This window comes from Monodelphis domestica, chromosome 3 (genome assembly GCF_027887165.1).
Source record: "Monodelphis domestica isolate mMonDom1 chromosome 3, mMonDom1.pri, whole genome shotgun sequence".
Lineage (NCBI taxonomy): Eukaryota > Metazoa > Chordata > Mammalia > Didelphimorphia > Didelphidae > Monodelphis > Monodelphis domestica.
The window spans coordinates 75,107,842-75,127,530 of record NC_077229.1 but is presented as its reverse complement, the minus strand read 5'-3'; the positions used below and the strand labels follow the sequence as shown (position 1 = coordinate 75,127,530).

The 19,689-nt window shown below is 48.5% G+C and overlaps 1 protein-coding gene across 6 annotated transcripts in view; it reads left to right on the top strand.

Moving 5' to 3' along the window:
- Window positions 1-19,689, top strand: part of TCF3 (transcription factor 3) — a 107,390-nt gene that overhangs the window by 15,527 nt on the left and 72,174 nt on the right. The window lies entirely within an intron of this gene.

Here is a 19,689-nt window from a genome sequence, read left to right as displayed (position 1 = left end):
CTGGTGTGTCTACTTGAAAAAATGTTTATAAAGCTAGGGTGAACTAATAGGAAAATTACACATGGTAGGGGTTGTTCTCATCCCTGGTCAGACCCTATCTAGAATATCACATTTGGGCATATGAGCGACATAAGCTGAGTGGAGGGGCTTTGCTAGAGAGACATTGACACCCAATAGCTATGGTCGGGTTGTTGTGGAAGGGATTCCTGCCTTGGTAGACTTGAGAGAGTAATAAAGTGAGTCAGCTTCAGTTTCCCCATTAGTAAGACAAGTGGTTTTAACTAGTTGATTCTGTGTCTGTCCTAAGGGCCCTCCCAGCTCTGACATTCTGTGTCCTAAGGGCCCTCCCAGCTCTGATATTCCATGTTCTAAGGGCCCTTCTAGCTCAGATATTCTGGGTTCTAAGGTCTCTTCCATCCCTGATATCTTATTATTCTAAAGCTTCTCCCAGCTCTGACATTGTGTGTTTTAAGGTGTCTCCCAGCTCTGACCTTCTTGATTCTAAGTTCCCTTCCCTTCCCTTCCCTTCCTGATACTGTGTGTTCTCAGCTTCTGGCTGTGATGTGTGTCCTGCCCCTGCAGGTCTGGATGGCTGAGTTGGCTGGCTGGGTTTGCTGTGTCTGGTCCAGGCAGGGTTGGCCAGCTCCATCACTGAGACTGGATAGTTTTCTAAGGGTGTCTCTAGGCTGGGTAGAAGCCATTAAATTAAGTCAGAGTGGCCTCAGGGGAAGGTGGAAGCCATTGGGAGACTTGAATTTTAGCCCTGAATCTGCTAATAACTGTCACTGCCCTTTGGAAATGTAGCCTGCTGTATTGGGAACAGCACAGGATTGGGAGGCAGAAGACTTGAATCTGAATCCCATTTCTGCTGCTGTTCTCCCCATATGATCTTAAACAAGCCCTGACCCTCTGGGTTTTGTTTGTTTTTTCAGTTTACCTACTTGTAAATGTTTTTAAAACCCTTACCTTCTGTTTCATAACCTTGGCAAACTTATGGGTAAATTTGTTACTGGAATAAAATAAAAACAAAATAAAATCCATACCTTCTATCTTGGAATCAGTACTAAATATTGCTTCCAAGGTAGAAGAGTGGTAAAGTTTAGGCATTTGGGATTAAGTGACTTGCCCAGGATCACACATCGAGAAAGTATCTACAGCCAAATTTGAACCTAGGACCTCCCATCTCGACCCGTTTCTCTATCCACTGAGGCATCTAGCTGTCCCAATATTTTCCCTGTTGTTTTTTTTTTAAGTATCAATAATAACCCTTTAGATATCGATAACTATACAGCTCACCAGCCCTTTTGCTCACTACCACTTGTGACATAAGAGGGATTATCCCCATTTTTGAGAGGAGGAAACCAAGACCCAAAAGGAGGCTGTGACTTGTCTAATCTAGTAAGTGTTGATGCACAAACCTAGGGGCATCCCTAACATTTGAGTATTTAGCAGTTGTCTGAGGATACAAAGAAAAGGGAAAAGTCCCCATCCTTCAGGAGTCCATAGTCTCCTGGGGTGACTGCGTGTAAATCCCTGGGCATATAAAACAGTGCAGACAGAAGGTGGTCTTGGAGGGGAGAAGGCTTCAGGAATGGGGGGGGGTGCAGAATGCCTGCTGAAGGGGAGATTGGAGCCTGAGACAGTCTCATGACTCCAGCCCCATTTATCAGGGCAATCGAGGAGGACTTTTTCCCTTTGCTGGGACTTTGTAGTGGTCCCACTTCCTGTTGTATTTGCTCTGAATTTCGCAGGAGTGTGTGATAAAGGGAAGGCCTCCCTTTGATCAGGGCAAAGCCTTTGGCTGCATTCGTAAAAATGCCTCTGTGGGCCTGCTCCCCACCAGCTCTCAAAGCCCAACCACAAGCCCCTTCGGGCCTCCTTCGGGCCCCACTTCCCCAAGCCCTTTTCCCTCTCAGTATGGTCTTGAGGCTCTGACTAGAGGTAAATAGTGGAGGATTTCTTGGCTTTAAAGCCTAGAATATAGACCTTTATGAGTGGGGTCAAGGGATCCTAGCAGACTGAAGTTTGAAAGAATCTTAGAACTCTTATCAGAGGAAGGAACCTTATAGAAAATCATATCCAACTCCCTCATTTTATGGGAGGAGAAACTGAGGCCCCTACAGATTTTTGTGACTTGTCCAAGGTCATACAGGCAGGGTCAGATGTGATTTGAACCCACGTCCTCTGACACCAAATCCTCTGCTCTTTTACTAAAGACAGGAGTCTAGAAGAGCAGCAGCAGGTCTGGTTCTATTTCTTTTTAATGACTCTTTGTTAGGGTTGGTTTGTCAAAAATACCGAATGGTCTGCCATTTCCTTTTCCAAGTCATTTGACAGAGGAGGACGCTGAGGCAAACAGGGTTAAATGACTTGTCCAGGGTCACATAGCTAGGGAGTGTCTGAGACCAGCTTTGAACTCAGGTTTTATCCATTGGACCATCTAGCTGCCAAGAAGTAGGGAAATCACAGGGGCTGTTTGTGCTGCCTTAAGTAAAGGGTATTTGCCAGCCTGCCAGGTAGTGTTCTTTACTCTTTACTCTTTGAGCCTTCTTGCACAGCAGAAGGTTCTCAGCCAACCAATGAAGCTCCATTGTCTAAGGGGAAGTAAGGAAGCTCTTCCAGAAGCCTGCAGAAGGGGGTTTCCCCATACCATTTGGAGATGACCAAAGGAACATAGAACTCTAGCCTTGGAGCCTCCCCTTGGGGGTCTGAGCCTTCCACTTGCTGCCCTCCTTCCCTTTATTTATTTTTAAATGTTTTTCTGTGTTTATGCAATTCTTTTCTTTCCCTCCTCCCCTCTCTGAGCCAATAAGCAATTCTAGTGAGTTATACAAATGTTGTTACTTGATAACTATTTCCATATTAATTATTTTTTGCTATGGAACAATTTTTAAGGCCTAAACCCCAAATCATATATACATGTGATAAGTGATGTCATATGTTTTTCTTTTGCATTTCTACTCCCACAGTTCTTTCTCTCAATGTGGATAGCATTCTTTCCCATAAGTCCTTCAGGAATGTCCTGGCTTGTTGCATTGCTACTAGTATCAAGGTCTGTTACATTGGATTGTTCCACAATGTTTTACTTTCTGTGTACAGTGTTCTGGTTCTGCTCATTTCACTCTGCATCAGTTCAAGGAGGTTCTTCCAGTTCCTATGGAAAGCCTCCAGATCATCATTTCTTACAACACAGTAGTATTCCATCGCCATCAGATACCACACTTTTTCAGCCAACCCCCAATTGAGGGGCACCTCCCTCCCCATTTTCCCATTTTTTGCCACCACAAAGAACATGCCGCTCCCCCTCCACACACTTAAGTGGCCTCCATCCTCAGCCAGCAGCTTTAGAAGCTCAGTGTTGGATAGCTCTGGGGGACATTTCCCTATCACCAGGGCAGCAAAAACATAGTTTGTTTATGGGGGGAAAGGAGAACAAAGCGGAATAGAGGCCCCAGACCTGCCCTGAGAAGGCTGGCACAAATCTTGGGCACAGAATTTTGCTTTTATTTTCTTTGTGCCACCTTCCCCCAAAGACAAGCACAGACAGACGGACAGTCACCCTTTCCCTTAAGCTATAATCAGGCTATGAGAAGAATCTTTAAATCTCAGGGTCCTGGAATGTCAGCCTATTGAATAATCTTGGTCTGCCCAGGTTTTTGCGCTTGTTTTTCATTAGACACAGGGGATTGAGAGGAGGCTAGAAAGAAGAAATGGTAAAACATAAGGAAGAATGCTGGACAGGATTATATTTTTTGTTTTTATTCATATAAATATATATTTTATATATATTTATAAATATATAAAAATATATAAACAAATAAATTTATATTTCCTGGACAGGAAAGGATATAGATCTCTTTTGGAGAATGGTTGGGGGTTGGAGTAATTTGCATTTATCTCCTATATTCCCAAGTAATTCTTTCATTCAGCCTCCTGATGACTCGTCTACCTCTATCCACTTAAGATATTGACCTCTGGCTTGGGATAGGGGTTCGTAACCTTTTTCTGGCCTCTGCAGTCATGTGTGTTGATTGAGGAAAATGCTAAATATCCATTTGAGGTCTGTGAAAACAAAGATGTAATCATTTTCCCCATCTGAGTTATAGCGACACTCTCTGTGGTTGAAGAACCTTTGCTTTAGAGCCAGGTGAAGACCCACTGGGGTTCACCCGCATTTCAGTCGCTCCTCATGACAATCCTGTAAAGTGGCATTCTAGTGGGAGGTGTTCTCCCCATTCTACAGATAAGCAAACCAAGACCTGGGAAGGAAAGTGTCTTGCCCAGGTGACATGGTAAATAAGGGACCTGGTCACTTAGTGCTTGAACTATGTCTCTTGGCATGGTGTTCTTCCTACCTTGAGGTAGGAGGGCTCAGAGAAAGGAAGGACTTATTGTCTGTGAACTTCTTGGGATGCTTATTCCATTTTGGATAGGGACCGAGTCTTACTTAACCTCTCTCTGCCTAATAGGAAAGAAAATAGCACGTGGCTGGGGCACTGCAGTTCAGTGGGTTGTGCTTTTGTGGCCTTTTTCTATTGAACCGCAGAAGCAGCATCCTGGAAAGGGACTTGGAAGACTTGGGTTGGACCCTCACTCTGAGACTGTGACCAGATCACTTCCTCTGTCCCATCATCATATTTCTCATTATGGAAAGGGAAAAGTTGGACTGGTTGGCACAATGGCATTTCTAAGTTCTGGCATTAAAGGTTCTTAAAAGTTATTTTTAGTTCCAGTATTCCGTGTTCTAAAGGCCTAACTAAGCTTGGTGTTTCAGCAAGAAAGGTCCTTCTCAGAGACTCTCAAAGCTCTAATATTCTGGGTTCTAAGGGGCCTCCTAGCTCTGACATCCTGGGTTCTAAGGGGCCTCCCAGCCCTGACATTCTGGGTTCTAAGGGGCCTCCCAACCCTGACATCCTGGGTTCTAAGGGGCCTCCTAGCCCTGACATCCTGGGTTCTAAGGGGCCTCCCAGCCCTGACATTCTGGGTTCTAAGGGGCCTCCCAACCCTGACATCCTGGGTTCTAAGGGGCCTCCCAGCCCTGACATCCTGGGTTCTAAGGGGCCTCCCAGCCCTGACATTCTGGGTTCTAAGGGGCCTCCTAACTCTGACATCCTGGGTTCTAAGGGGCCTCCTAGCCCTGACATCCTGGGTTCTAAGGGGCCTCCTAGCTCTGACATCCTGGGTTCTAAGCTCCCTCCCAGCCCTGACATCCTAGGTTCTAAGGGGCCTCCCCAGCTCTGATATTCTGTATATAAAAGTCCAGCCCAAATCTTGGATGTTTCAGCAGGAGAGGTCCTCAAAGACTCAGAAAGGCCTAATATTCTGGGTTTTAAGGCCCTCCCAGCCCTGACATTTGGGTTTCTAGGACTAGGTACTGTCCTATTCCTCAGCAGAGTTCTTCGAGATCCTCCTGTGACATAGGCAGGGCTGGCATTTGTGGTCCCCACTCTACTGATGGAGAAGCGGAGTCCCAAAAGGTAAGCTATTTGCCAAGGCCAGGAAGCATTCATGGCCAAGCTGGGACTGGAGGTGGCATTTCCTGTCTCCTAGTTGAGGGCATCCCCTGTCCTGGGTGTTGTCTCCTAGGATAGCCATGGGGACCCCCTCTCCCACGCCCTCCCACTCTGTCATCATTCCAGAGCCAGAAAGAAAGGGGGACTCCTCTTGGAGAATGAGCCCCCTCCTCTCTAGTGGCCCGGGCTGAAGCCCTTCCCCAGATTTCCTTTCCCTGGGGATGACTCCTTATAAAAAGTTATTTTTTTCCTCCATCCTCCAACCTCTACTTCTCATTAATCCTGCCCTGGTAAATTGTTGCCCCAGGGAGCAGGCTCCACCCTTCCAAAGCAAGAGACAGCTCTGGCTTTTTGTGTTCTTACAAGCAAGGCCTCCCACATCTGGGAGCAGCTGGGCCTAGTGGCTGCTCAGGGTGGGGCTTGGCTTGCCCTGGCACCCCCCCCTTCCCCCCAGTGTGCCCCTGGCTGAGAGGAGGGGTGACTGTCCTCAGAGGCATGTTCCCACTCCACAGCCCATACATAGCAAAGCTCAAGGAAGGGAACCTCCCTCCGGGAAACCTGGCTAACCCGGCTTGCCTCGGCCTTCCCCGCACATCCCTCGAGAGATAATGTGGGATAGTGCAAAGAGTGTTGGGCTAATTATTTCACTTTGAGCCTTGATTCTTCTCATCAGTAAACATGGAGGTAATAATTCTTGCTGACCTCATACCTAGAGGACCCCACGCAAATGGGCTCACTTCTCCCAAGCCTCAATTTCCTCAAATATTTGGGATAAGCCTGTTTACCTGATTGTAAGGCAAATACTGGGTCATCCTCATAGAAATGTCAGCCATTATCCCTGACAGACTCCCAACCCATCAGAATGGCCTTGGGCCTCTTGGGAGACCAGGGCAGATTTGGGGGAGAATAAGGGAGAGGAATAAACATTTTTTTAAAGTGCCTACTATGTGCATTACAAGTATTATCTCACTTGATCCCCATCACTTTGTTAGGTAGCAGCTAGATTCTTTATCCTCCTTTTACAGTTGAGAAAACAGAGGCAGAGGCAGGTTAAGTCACACAGCTAAGGAGTATCTGAGGCAGGATTTTAACTTGGGCCATCCTGACTCCTGGTCCAGCTTTCTGCTGAAGGGATGACTCTATTTCTGTGGCATCTAGGCTGTCACACTTGTATTGGCCTCCTTAGATCTGGCACTGATTGGGATCTGCGCTCCCTGGGACGTTTTCTTTTCCCTCAGCCCATCCAGCATAGGAGAGGAGAGAGAGTGGTGGTGTGCATTGAGCGTCAAGTCGTGAGAGCTAGGTTCCAATCCCAGCCACTCTTTACTCCTAACGCGACTTTGTTTCCCCATCCGTATAATGAGGACTTTGGACCAAGTGGTCTCAGTGGACCCTTCCGGGGATAGATCTTTGCTCTGTGATCTCGAGGTCTGAGCTAGCTTTACCAGCTGTCTCTAGTGGGTCCTAGACTCAGGGCCTGTCATTCGTCTTTCAGTCCCAAGATCTACCAGGAATGACCTTTCCCTTCCTCCTTCCCCCCATACCTATGCCCTGGTGCCCAGTCTCCTCTCTGCACACCTCAGAAGAGGTAGATCTATCTTCGCCCCTCTTCAGAGGTGAGGAAACGGTGCCCGAGATCACCCAGAGACCAGGCAGAGCCAATGAAGCTCTAAGTCTGAGACGGGAAATGATAGATTTTTACAGCTGGAGGAGAGCTGAGGAGCCACCAAGTCCAGCTCCCTGCTAGAGGTGTCTGTGGTTTAAGGAGCCTCGTTTAGTTCTAGACATTCTTGAGTTTTCAGTCTTGAAGACCACAGGCTTTCCTTTTCATTTTTGAGGTATCTGAGGCCCTTTGATTCTAGGGTTTCACGTTCTCAAGTGTTGAGGGAGATGACTGAGGAGTGTTCTAAGTCACGTTTTTAATCAGTGGCTCTAAGAAGTCATGCTTCTGTGGTTCTTAGACCTTCTCCCTGTGTTCCAATGGTCAGCCCCCTTCCCACCAATGTCTTCTCGGGGAATGAGGCTGGTAATAGATCCACCTGTTGCTATTGGCTGCTTCTGAATAGTTTGGAGTGGTGCCACCCCAGAGGAAAAGTGGAGATCTTGCTCTGACTCCCATCTGACCCTTACTGCCCCCATTCAGGAGCACCTACCCTCAGGGAAGAGGTTTGGAAACAGGCGTTCAAAGGTTCTACCCAAGGGCCAAGAGTTGGGACTAGAGCCCAGGTCTTTGGATGGCTAAGCCTTGCCTGCATTAGCTGGGTGTGTACAGATAGGTAAGTGGGTTTTAGACTCAGGAGTTCTTTTTGGTCATGGATCCCTGACTAGGAATTTTTTTTAAATATTCTACATTATTTTATTTGGTTATTTTCCAACATTATTCCTTGGAAATAAAGATCATTTTCTTTTCCTCCCCAGAATTTTTTTAAGAATTCTTATTTTCTATCTAGTAATAATTCTAAGATGGAAGGGCAAATGAGGTTAAGTGATTTGCCCAGGTTCACACAGCTAGGAAGTGTATGAGATCAAATTTGAACCCAGGTCTTCCCAACTCTAGATCTGGCACTCTGTGCTAGTTGCTGCCCTTTTCTCAGAATGTTTTTAAATGCATAAATACATGAGACTGATAAGGAACCAATGACATTGAAATGCAATGAATCGGGAGTTGTTTTTTTAAGTTCACAGACCCCAGGTTAAAGCACCCCTGTTCTAAGTAATAGGCAGAGAACATGGGGCTCTGCTCCTCGATGACCAACCTGAATCCAGAGCCCTGATCTCCTATCCCCAAATCTTTGTCTTCTTATGAGTCTAGTATTCAGGAAGAGGGGTTCTTCACAGAGCAGGAAAGAAATAGGCCGGTCTTCCCCAAGTTCTTCCAGATCAAACATAAGTGATTCTCTTGTGGACATGGGGAGTCATGGTCAGTGTGTGAGCAGGACAAGAGAAAGATAGTTCTGGTGGCTTTTTCAGGGGATTAATAGGAGGAAGCAGGGAGAGAAGGGCCAGGTTAGATTCCTGTCCAGTGGACCATTTGGAAGCAGCTCCCTGAAACCAGTCCCTCCCAGCTCTCTGTAGCTCATATATATGTCTTCCTCATATACATGCTGGTTTTTTCTCTTCCCTCTTTTTCAGCACCCTTTTTTTGTTTGTTTTAAATAAGTTTGTTTTGATGCCTTTTTTTTTTGCAATGCCAGTTTCCCCCCAGTATTCCTCCAAAAGAACCATCCCAAATAACCGCCATTTAAAATTTTTTTTTTAATTTAAAATTTCATTTTCTGTCTTAAAGTCAATATTGTATATTCATTCAAAGGCAGAATAAAAGTAAGGACTAGGCAGTGAGAGTTGAGAGATTTGCCCAGGATCACACAACTAGGAAGCATCTGAGGCCATCTTTGAACCCAAGATCTTTCTGTCTTTAGGCCTGGCTTTTAATTAATCCACTGAGCCACCTGGTTGCCACCTAAATAGTAATTTTTTTTTTTAACCCTTACCTTCCATCTTGGAGTCAATACTGGGTATTGGCTCCAAGGCAGAAGAGTGGTAAGGGCTAGGCAATGGGGGTCAAGTGACTTGCCCAGGGTCACACAGCTGGGAAGTGGCTGAGGCCTAAATAGTAATTTTTAAAGACAAATGGGAATAAGGAGGGGGAGAGGGAAATCAGTATCATTGACCAATACATTTATTAAAAAAATAAAAGTATTCCTATATGCAATCTTTCACCTTTGCAAAGGGGTGGGTGTGTCCACATTTTTTCTTTGGAGGAATCTTTCAGTATTCACTTTATATTTTCTTGTCTGGGTCTGGTCTGTTTGCATCATGATAATCATCCTACAGTTTTTTCTCTTGGCTTTGCCCCTTCCATTCTGCATCAGTTTGTGTAAGTCCTATATTTTTTCAGTGTTCATCTCAGTAGTCATCTCTGTGAGCACAGCAGAATCCTTGAGCCACAGTGTGTTTTTAACCCTTCCCCCAATTGATGGGCACCCCCCCTTTTTTTTTTTTAATATCCTTCCTCCTGTCTGAGGACTATTGATGTGTGCATAGCCTTATTTGGATAACAGTTCCTGGGGCCAGTGAGTCATGGGCAAATAGGGACTGAGGCACTGGAGGGGGGGTGGCATTTAAGCAATTTTAGTTCAGACCATTGTTCCATCAGGATAATAGGATTACTTCCTGAGGCCAAGGCTGTGTATCAGCCCCCTCTATTTAAAAACAAAACAAAACCCACCCATAACAACTTGGCTTTTTCTCCCAAGTGTTACATTGTCCCATCAGATGCCTGGAGTATGTGTTGGTGGTAGCACGGAACTAGCCACCTTGGAGGAAGAAGGGGGCAGACCTGGGCTTCACGAGCCAGCCAAGCCGGGGTTGTCGGGAGCAGAGGACAGGGAGCTTGCTGGCATTCTCGCTGGTGCTCAGCCTTCCATCTTCTCCCATCTTCCCCCATCTTCCAGCTGGGCAGGTGTTATGGAAGTAATGACTGGAAGCTCCTGCCAGAGGGAGCCACCAAGGGCCCTGCTAGGAGCTGGTAAGCCCAGCGCCCTGAGCTCAGGCCTGGAGAAAGAGTGGGGATAAAAGCTTCATGTCCGGCTAGGTGACTGCTGGGGAGATAGTTTGGGTGGTGATCCCCTTGGCCTGCTTTCTACCTGTATGACACCGGGGGTGGGGGGTGGGGGGGGATGACTTTACCTCTGTAGGTTTTCTCATCTGGCGTCCTGGATGGGGCCATCCGTACTTTCTCATCTGGGCCTCCTGTGGACAGGGGTGACTCACGTGAATTGTCTTGTACCTTTCGGGGGCTCCCGGATGCTATGGTGGCAGGAAGAGAAATATATGCATTCATTGGTTCCTTCAGACAACTAAATGTTATTAAGCACTAGTATCTCCGGAGGAGAAGGAGAAGTGAACAATTGTATCCCAGCCCTCAGGGAGCTTCCCTTCTGGTCTGGAGAGAAGGTGCATGGAGGACAATTCTGATCAAAAGGGAGTCGGGAGAGGGAGGAATCATTTCTGGCTAGGGAGCAGGAATTCTGAATGGAGGCAGCATCGTAGGGGATTTTAGAAATCATTTTGCCCAGTTTCATGTGGCAGGCCTGATGCAATGGGAAGAACTTTGCCCTAGAGCCAGGAGAAGTCCGGCTTTCAGTCCTGACTTGGGCACTCACGGCCTGTAGAACCTTAGGCAAGACCCTTCGAAACCTGATTTCTACTATTGAAAGTGTTCTGTAGACTTAGGGAGAGATTTTGTCTCTTAGAAAATAGTCTCAAGGCAGGAAAGTGTCTCGGCCAGATTCATATAGTTAGTGAGGCATAGAGCTGGGCTTTGGGACTTGGTACCTCTGATGACAAAGTTGGCACATTTTCCAGAATGTCACCAGGTAGGGGTGGCACATTCAGTGGAGAGACATCTTAGGGAAGTCTTGGGCCATGGAAAAGGATGAGGCTTCTTTTGGGAGAGGTGAGATGTTAAATGTGGTTGTAAAGTATACATAGGGAGTAGCAGGATTGACTGGAGAAGTATTGCTTCCACAGGTGGAAGTCTGTGTGTCTCTGTCTAGAAAAGGCTCAGCCACTCTGGGACCCTCGAGGCACCGAGGAATAGATGTTCCCAGTTGAATCTGGAGAAGCTGGGTTCTAAGAGGGCCTTAGCTTGTGAAATATAGCTGTTACCCAGAATTGGATATGGGCCGGTGTTAAGATTAAAATTTAGGGGAGACTGAGGCTCTGGATTTGAGTGTCATTTTTACACAGGTAGAGAGAAAGGTGGAGGGATTCTAGGCTACTTTTAAATTTCAACTGAGTAGTGTGAGATTAAAATGAATAAATACTCAAAAATATTTATTATATAGGATTTAATAATAATAAAGTGAGTAAGAAAGGGGTTAATTCAAACAAGTGAGCAGAGCACAGTCAGAGAGACTCACACCTGCCGTGCTTTACCAAAAACCCAAGCTCCAAAAAGAGCCCTGCATCGTGGGTCTCAGCCAAATTTATCTCCCAAACCTCCATATGTAAAGTGAGGATGTAACTGGAAAGGATGCTGGGTAAATGTAGTTCAGGTGTAGCAAATTTCTCCTTGCACTAGGAGACAGTTGCAGGGAACGAAAATGATATTGGAATGGGGAGAGGGGACAAGTGACCAGTGAGTGAGTCAGTGAAAAGGGCAAGTCACTAAAAGTATAGTCATGGTCATGGGGGAAATGTCTTACTTCCAGTCTGATTCTGTGAAGAGAAATGCCCCCTCATCATCCTGTTCTCATGCTTCAGGCCCTGGCAATTCCTTTGACAGTTTCACAACAGGGCAGGTTGTAACCCCTAAAAGAGGTGTGGGAAAATAGGGTGGGAAAGCAGCCCCCAGAAAGGGGGAAGCCTAGGGGAAGGGATGTGGAAAGTGGAGAGATGGATGGATTTGGAGTTACTATCTGAGTTTAAATGCTGATTCTGTACCCTGCTTTATAGATGTCATCCAGACTTGACATGGTTTGAGTTCTGGTAGTGCCAATACCCTTCCCCTATTCTCCCTCCCCCCACTCACTTAGTTTTTCGTTTTTAGGCCCTGCTGTGTTTGATATTATACTGTTCAAAATGAATTTCATTATTTTATTTTAATTCTATATGGTATCCCTTTGGAAAATTAGCATAACACTAATCAGGGAGAGTCCTTGTTGTCTTTGCCTTCATTGAAGGTAGGAACTTAATAAAGAAGAGGAAAGATGATTTGAAAAGTGATTGTATAAAGTAGAGAAGATGCTACTGTGGAGGAACAAGATTAGTTTAGATAATCTCAAAGGTCTGAGAAGATAAACAGGAGTGGCAGAGGCAAAAAGCCAGGCCATGACAATCAGGCAGTGCTTCCCCAATTCAAGATCCTTGTGGACCTGACAGGCCTCCAAAGTAAGAATAAGGCTTCTCCAGACCAGAGATTTGTATGGGTCATCAGCGTGTCGGTTGATGTCACTGAGGCGGGTGACGAGGACTGTGAGTCATCTTGGAGACCTCAGCTGTCCTCTAAGGCCCTCCATGGTCTCCTTCAGAACTCGGACAGAAGTCAAGCATCATTTCATTTTACAGTTGGAGGAATGGAGGTCCAGGGAATGGGAACAATTTTGCTCAGCCACACAGGTGGCCTGGTCAAGCCAGAATCAGGATCCAGGTTTCCCAGCTCTTGGCTCCAGGTTCTTTCTTGGTTATTCACCAAAAGTCTACCTTTGGGCCAGTCACTTAACTCCTCAAAGCAGCCAGATGGGGAAAGTGAGAGAAGCAGTGATTTGCCCACGGTCCCATCCACACTAGAATCCAGGTCTCCAGACCCCCAAGTCAGGCTTCTTTTTTTTTTTTTAACTATACCAGGCCATCCACAGGGGCTTATTGGTTCTGTCTGAGTGCTGGGGTGGGACTTCAGCCTGGGGAAGAAGAGAGTCAGGAACCTTTGTTTAGGAAAGATGGGCTTGGGATTGGGGTGGGACCTGAAGACGGCCAGAGCAAATGGAGCTCCCTTTGAAGTTTCTTCCTCAGTCTATCCCCAGCTCCCATCTGTGCTGGCCTGGGCTTTGATGTGGAGAAGGAGGCTGAGGATGGGGGTGGGGATGAGGGTCTAAAGAGCTCTCTGCTTAATAAATAATAAGGAAGAGAGGAGGGGATTCCCCAGCGAGCTAACGGCCTCCCAGTGGGGGCTGGGGAAAGACTTCCCTCCTCCCCGGCCTCCCTCTGGTCATTCAGCCTCAGATCGTCCCCCTGCCAGAGCTCTGTGTGGGACCTTCGAACATGGAGCTGGGCAGAACCCACCGTGTGAGATCCGGAAGGACTCTAGAACCTCGGAGGTTGGAGCTAGGTGATAGCACGTGAGAACCTAGAGCTGGGCAGGCCTGTAGAAGCTGAGGATGTTGTCATAAACAGGTTTTCTCTCCCTGAAAGTGTCGGTCTCGTGTCGGCTGTGACCCCCCCAGCCCACAGGGCCCCTGCGGAGAACAGTAGATATGTGGGGGGCCTCCCTTTGTACAACGGGGCTAAGAACACCTGCCTGCGTGTCCTGTGTGTGAGATGAGACTCGGAGAAAAGGACGCTAGGTTTGAGCGCTGCCTTTTTGTCCTCTGGGCCCACCATTAGGATTCGGCATCAAGCTGTTCTTTGTGAGGCGGGGTTGAGAGTTATCCCATGCCAGGGACATCGCGATTCCTACTTCCCTGCCTTCCCAGATCCCCACTGTGGACGTTTCCGTGGGGAATTGAGGGGCCCTGGGGAACAGGTTGGGTGACTTGGCTCAGGGCACTCAGGGAGCCTTGGGGGAGCTGGGAGGCTAGCGAGGCCCTCCTCTGTAGCTCACAGGCCCCCTTATTTCCATTTTAAGTAAAGATTTTACATAATCAATGGCCTTCCCAATTCCAGAAGTGCTTGGCAGCCTCGGAAATAGGTCACATCTGTCCTTTACAAGCTGCTTGATGGCTAAATAATAAGAGTTCACCAACCCCTTCACGTCAGTGCTGACTGTTCAGGCCAAGCTGAGGAAAGACAGAAAGGGGTAGGGGTGGGTGTGGGGGTGTCTCGGGGTGCTTCGCCTGAGACCTCTCTTGGCCACCCACACATTTCTCTAAACATGGCCTTAGGTGGGTAAGGGGAAAGGGAGACACAAGTCTCAGTCTGTTAGGTGAGTGGGACCCTTTTTGTTAAGAATGGGATGGAATTTGGAGGGTTAGAAGTATTTTTTCAAAACCTGGAACCATAGGCTCAAAGGATTTAGAGCTGGCTAGGGCCTTATAAAAAGTCTCCCTAGGGGAAAATTGGGGGCCAGGGAATTGGCCAGTGGCACCCAGCAAGTGAGTAGCAGGGCTGGGATTTGGGACCCAGGTCTCCCCTTTCCCAATCTGGGGTTCTTCCTGCTACTTGAGAATGAAACTCCAAGAATCTCTCAAAGAATTCCTTCCCTGCTCAGGGCCAAAATGTCTTTCTTTGTAAACTGAGGGTGCTGTCAGATTCCATATTCTCTCTTTCCAGTTCTATCTAACATTCTATGAGTCTCGAACTAGCCTCAGACCCCCAGGACCCCCAAACTACAGTGTAATGCAGGATTATGGAAGAAGCTCTGGACTTGGAATCAGGCCCTAGGCTCAGATCCTGACTCTGTGGGATCTTGAGCTCCCTCTCTGTGCCTTGGTTTCCTTCTCTGTAAAATGAGAGGTTTGGATCATCTGCCCTTTGAGAGCTTTGATCCCGAGAGATGCCTCAGTGGTCATCCAGCCTAGCCCCCTGTCTTCCTTTAAGCAGGTAGCTAACAAAACCGTTGAGTATATTTTTCTTCGAGCCACAGGGTGAACCTCCTGTAGCCCTCGTCCCCCAGCTCCTCATGCCTTCTCTCTCTGGGCCTTAATCCCCTCCACCCCACTGTTTTGATTGTAACAAGTGAGGATGGGCCAGAGGACAGAATTGCCCTGGTCCCTCAGCCCCTCGAAGGCCCAGCTGCAGCCACAGGAAGTTGTTCAGGAAAGCCTCCCCCCTTGGAAGGGCACAGGACAGGGTTGGCTGTCTTAGATGCTTTTTCCTGGGGAACTGACTCACCCCTCTCCGTCTCAGTCTCTTGTGTTTGGCCTCTTAGGTTCCTCTCCCTCCCATTCTAGTCCCTGGTGACAGCCCCGATCCCTTGTTTACCTCTCTCTCAGGCCCACCCCCCATCATCCCCCTCTGCCTTCCGCCCTGCTCTCCCCCTCCCAGCGAGGCCCTGAGCTGTTTTTTCCTCTCCCTTGGAGGAAGTATACAATGGCACGATGAATTGTTGGGAATAATGAGACCATCTGATGGTGTGGAAATCCCCCTGCTCTCATCCCCACCTCCCAGATCCCCTTCCCCAAGTAAGTCACAAATGTTTCCCCGAGTAAACAGGAGGAGGTTATGAGGTAAGAGGCTGTAGGAGCCAAGAGGCCTTGGATGGGGGATGGGGCTCCAGGGCTGAAGCTCTTGTTTGGGGGCAGACAGGGTGGTGAGGTCTGCTGCAAAGACTTCTGGGTCTTGTTGCAAGCCCCTTCTTCCTGCTGGCTCCTGGGGTCAGAAGAGGGAGTGATGGAGGAAGGGGGGGGCTTGACAAGCCCAGATTTAGAGTCCGATGAGATCTAGATTAAGATCCTAGTCAGGTCTACTTACCCACAGAAACAGTGAGGGTTGATGGGAAGAAAAATTTGTGTTCCAATGATGCCTCAAACATTTTAACTAGTTGAGTGGTCCCAGGGGAGGCGCTAAATGCTCCAGCCTCAATGTCCTCATCTGTAAAATGGAGGTAGTAACCCTTGCCCCATATACCTTGCTGGGTTGTTTCAAGGTAGTCATTTAAATGGTCTTTTAAAAAAATACTTTCTGCTTTATTTATTTAAAAGAAAAATAATTTTTTGAACCCTTACATAATCAAAAGGCAGAAGAGTGGTCAGGGCTAGGCAGTGGGGGTCGAGTGATTTGCCCAGGGTCACACAGCTGGGAAGTGTCTGGGGTCAGATTTGAACCCAGGACCTCCCATCTCTAGACCTGGCTCTCAATCCATTGAGCTACCTAGCTGCCCCCTTACCTTTTGTTTTAGTGTTGATTCTAGAGCTCTAAGGGGTTAAGTGACTTGGCCATGGTCACCTAGCTCAGACAAGTCTTTGAGGCCACATTTGAACCCAGGTCCTCCTGACTCTAGGTCCACTGAGGCACCTCACTGCCCCTTCGAGTGCCTTTGAACATAGGATATAAATACCATTTATTATTACTACTTTTGTGGCTTGATGTGTTCCTTGAGTAGAGCCTCAGTTTCCTCCTTCAAATCTTAGTTGCTCTCCAGGTTCCCTTCTACTTCAGCATCCTATGTGAAGAAGGCAGCCACCCTGAACTTCATAGAAGGGCCTGCAGGAAGTCTCCTGCATCCTCAGGCCAGGGAGCTTCAGGCACCCCCCTAGCACAGAGCAGGAGGCCAGAAGAAAGGAGGGAAAGCCCCCAAGGGCCTGCCTTAAGCCACCCACAAATCTAGACCAAGTGCTTGCATCTAGGTATGATGTTTAGGGGGGGCCATGTGATCGGGGATTCCCACATGCCTGTATCCTCAAGTCCCCATTTTGGGGGACTGTAGGGAATTGAGGGGTACCTGGAAGATTTGCTGATTCGGCCCAGGTCCTTTAGTGAACCCGGGGAAACAGGGAGGCCAGTAAGCTTCTTCACTGCCTTCAGGGATCCTGCATCCAAGAGAAGCTGCAGACTGGCATCTTGCAGACAGAGGGTGGTTGGGGCCCAGAGGTTTTAGGGCCTGTGGGGAAAGCTGAAAGGAGCTGGCCACACCTCCCACTGCCCAGGCTACTCTGGGACTCCTTCATGACTGGGAAGGGTGGCAAGGACAGTCCTGTCATGCAGCTGCTCTCAGGAAGATGGTTGCCTGAAAAGAACATTTATCATGTGTCCTCAGGACAGAGGGAGGGATGCAAAGACTATGGAGAGAGGAAAGAATGTGATATCGTAGGAAGAGCGCTAGCCTTGGGGACCAGACCTCAGGGTTCAGAGCCCAGCTTGCTCATTTACTTCACTGGATGGCTTGGCTCACATCTCATCTTATTTCCTCGACTGTAAAATAGAAGAGTAAGACCTACTTAAAGGGTTGTGATGAGGCTCAAATGAGAAAACATGCTTAAACCATCAAGTATGAGCCATGTGGCAACTGTTATTGTTACATGCCAACAGCCCTTCCAGTTCTAGCATTCTGGGTTCTAAGGTCCCTCCCAGCTCTGACATTCCCTGTTCTCAGCTCCCTCCCAGCTCTGACATTCTCTGTTCTAAGGACTCTCCCAGCTCTGACATTCTCTGTTCTAAGCTCCCTCCCAGCTCTGACATTCTCTGTTCTAAGGACTCTCCCAGCTCTGACATTCTCTGTTCTAAGGACTCTCCCAGCTCTGACATTCTCTGTTCTAAGGACCCTCCCAGCTCTGACATTCCCTGTTCTAAGCTCCCTCCCAGCTCTGACATTCTCTGTTCTAAGCTCCCTCCCAGCTCTGACATTCTCTGTTCTAAGGACTCTCCCAGCTCTGACATTCTCTGTTCTAAGCTCCCTCCCAGCTCTGACATTCTCTGTTCTAAGCTCCCTCCCAGCTCTGACATCCTCTGTTCTAAGCTCCCTCCCAGCTCTGACATTCTCTGTTCTAAGCTCCCTCCCAGCTCTGACATTCTCTGTTCTAAGGTCTCTCCCAGCTCTGACATTCTCTGTTCTAAGCTCCCTCCCAGCTCTGACATTCTCTGTTCTAAGGTCTCTCCCAGCTCTGACATTCTCTGTTCTAAGCTCCCTCCCAGCTCTGACATTCTCTGTTCTAAGGTCTCTCCCAGCTCTGACATTCTCTGTTCTAAACTCTCTCCCAGCTCTGACATTCTCTGTTCTAAGCTCCCTCCCAGCTCTGACATTCTCTGTTCTAAGCTCCCTCCCAGCTCTGACATTCTCTGTTCTAAGCTCCCTCCCAGCTCTGACATTCTCTGTTCTAAGCTCCCTCCCAGCTCTGACATTCTCTCTTCTAAGGACCCTCCCAGCTCTGACATTCTCTGTTCTAAGGTCTCTCCCAGCTCTGACATTCTCTGTTCTAAACTCCCTCCCAGCTCTGACATTCTCTGTTCTAAGGTCCCTCCCAGCTCTGACATTCTCTGTTCTAAGGGCCCTCCCAGCTCTGACATTCTCTGTTCTAAACTCTCTCCCAGCTCTGACATTCTCTGTCCTAAGGTCTCTCCCAGCTCTGACATTCTCTGTTCTAAGGGCCCTCCCAGCTCTGACATTCTCTGTTCTAAGGGCCCTCCCAGCTCTGACATCCTCTGTTCTAAGCTCCCTCCCAGCTCTGACATTCTCTGTTCTAAGCTCCCTCCCAGCTCTGACATCCCCTGTTCTAAGCTCCCTCCCAGCTCTGACATTCTCTGTTCTAAGCTCCCTCCCAGCTCTGACATCCCCTGTTCTAAGCTCCCTCCCAGCTCTGACATTCCCTGTTCTAAGCTCCCTCCCAGCTCTGACATTCTCTGTTCTAAGCTCCCTCCCAGCTCTGACATTCTCTGTTCTAAGCTCCCTCCCAGCTCTGACATTCTCTGTTCTAAGCTCCCTCCCAGCTCTGACATTCTCTGTTCTAAGCTCCCTCCCAGCTCTGACATTCTCTGTTCTAAGCTCCCTCCCAGCTCTGACATTCTCTGTTCTAAGGTCTCTCCCAGCTCTGACATTCTCTGTTCTAAGGTCTCTCCCAGCTCTGACAGGCTCTGTTCTAGGTCTCTCCCAGCTCTGACATTCTCTGTTCTAAGGTCTCTCCCAGCTCTGACATCCTCTGTTCTAAGGTCTCTCCCAGCTCTGACATCCTCTGTTCTAAGCTCCCTCCCAGCTCTCACATCTTCTGTTCTAAGCGTTCTCCAGCCCTGACACCTGTGCCCAAAGATCCTTCCCAGCTCTCTTCTAAGAGCCTCCCAGATACCATGTCCTGTATTCTGTGCTGGGTCTCTGAATCTGTTCCTGGCTGGAGCTTGGGAGCAGGCTCTCTGGACCAGGAGCTGAATCAGACCCCTAATGTGCCTGGGAGCCTCTGCTCCGTGGCCGCAGGGATCCCTTTGGCTGTTACAGTAAGAGGATGATCCCCCTCCAGAGCCCCACTTCCCAGGGCCAGGGTGAAATGGAGGGTGAGGGGGTGGAACTTTTTACAAACAATAAAGGGCTTCAGAAACTGGAGCTGCCGCTATTATTGTTTCCAGAGTACTTTCCCAATCATGACTTCATTGACTCTTCACTCACAATAATACTGCCGGGGAGGTGGGGCTTTTTAGACCTATTGTACAGCTAGACAAACTGAGGCCCAGAGACTGGATGGGACTTGTTCAAGGACAGGTGGCAGGGTTGGGACTGGAAGCCAGGCGACCTGCCTCCCTGGCCAAGGCCGTCTTCCAAGCTATGCCCTCAGCACAGATGGGATCAGTGGGCCCAGGCGTGGGCCAGTGCCCCACCCTGTCCCTCGTGCAGCAGCTTCCCCACCCTCCTGGGCCCTGGGCCCCAGGCCACCTTGCCTCACCAGGCTGGGGTGGGGCAGGATGGCTGGATCCCAGAACAAAGCGGCTCATTCTCCAGGGCAGTGGGGCTGGAGGCGGCTCTCCTCCTTCCCCGGGATTACTCAGAGGCACCAAGGTACCCTCGCAAGGGCATAACGCTGAGGCCCCAGAGGGG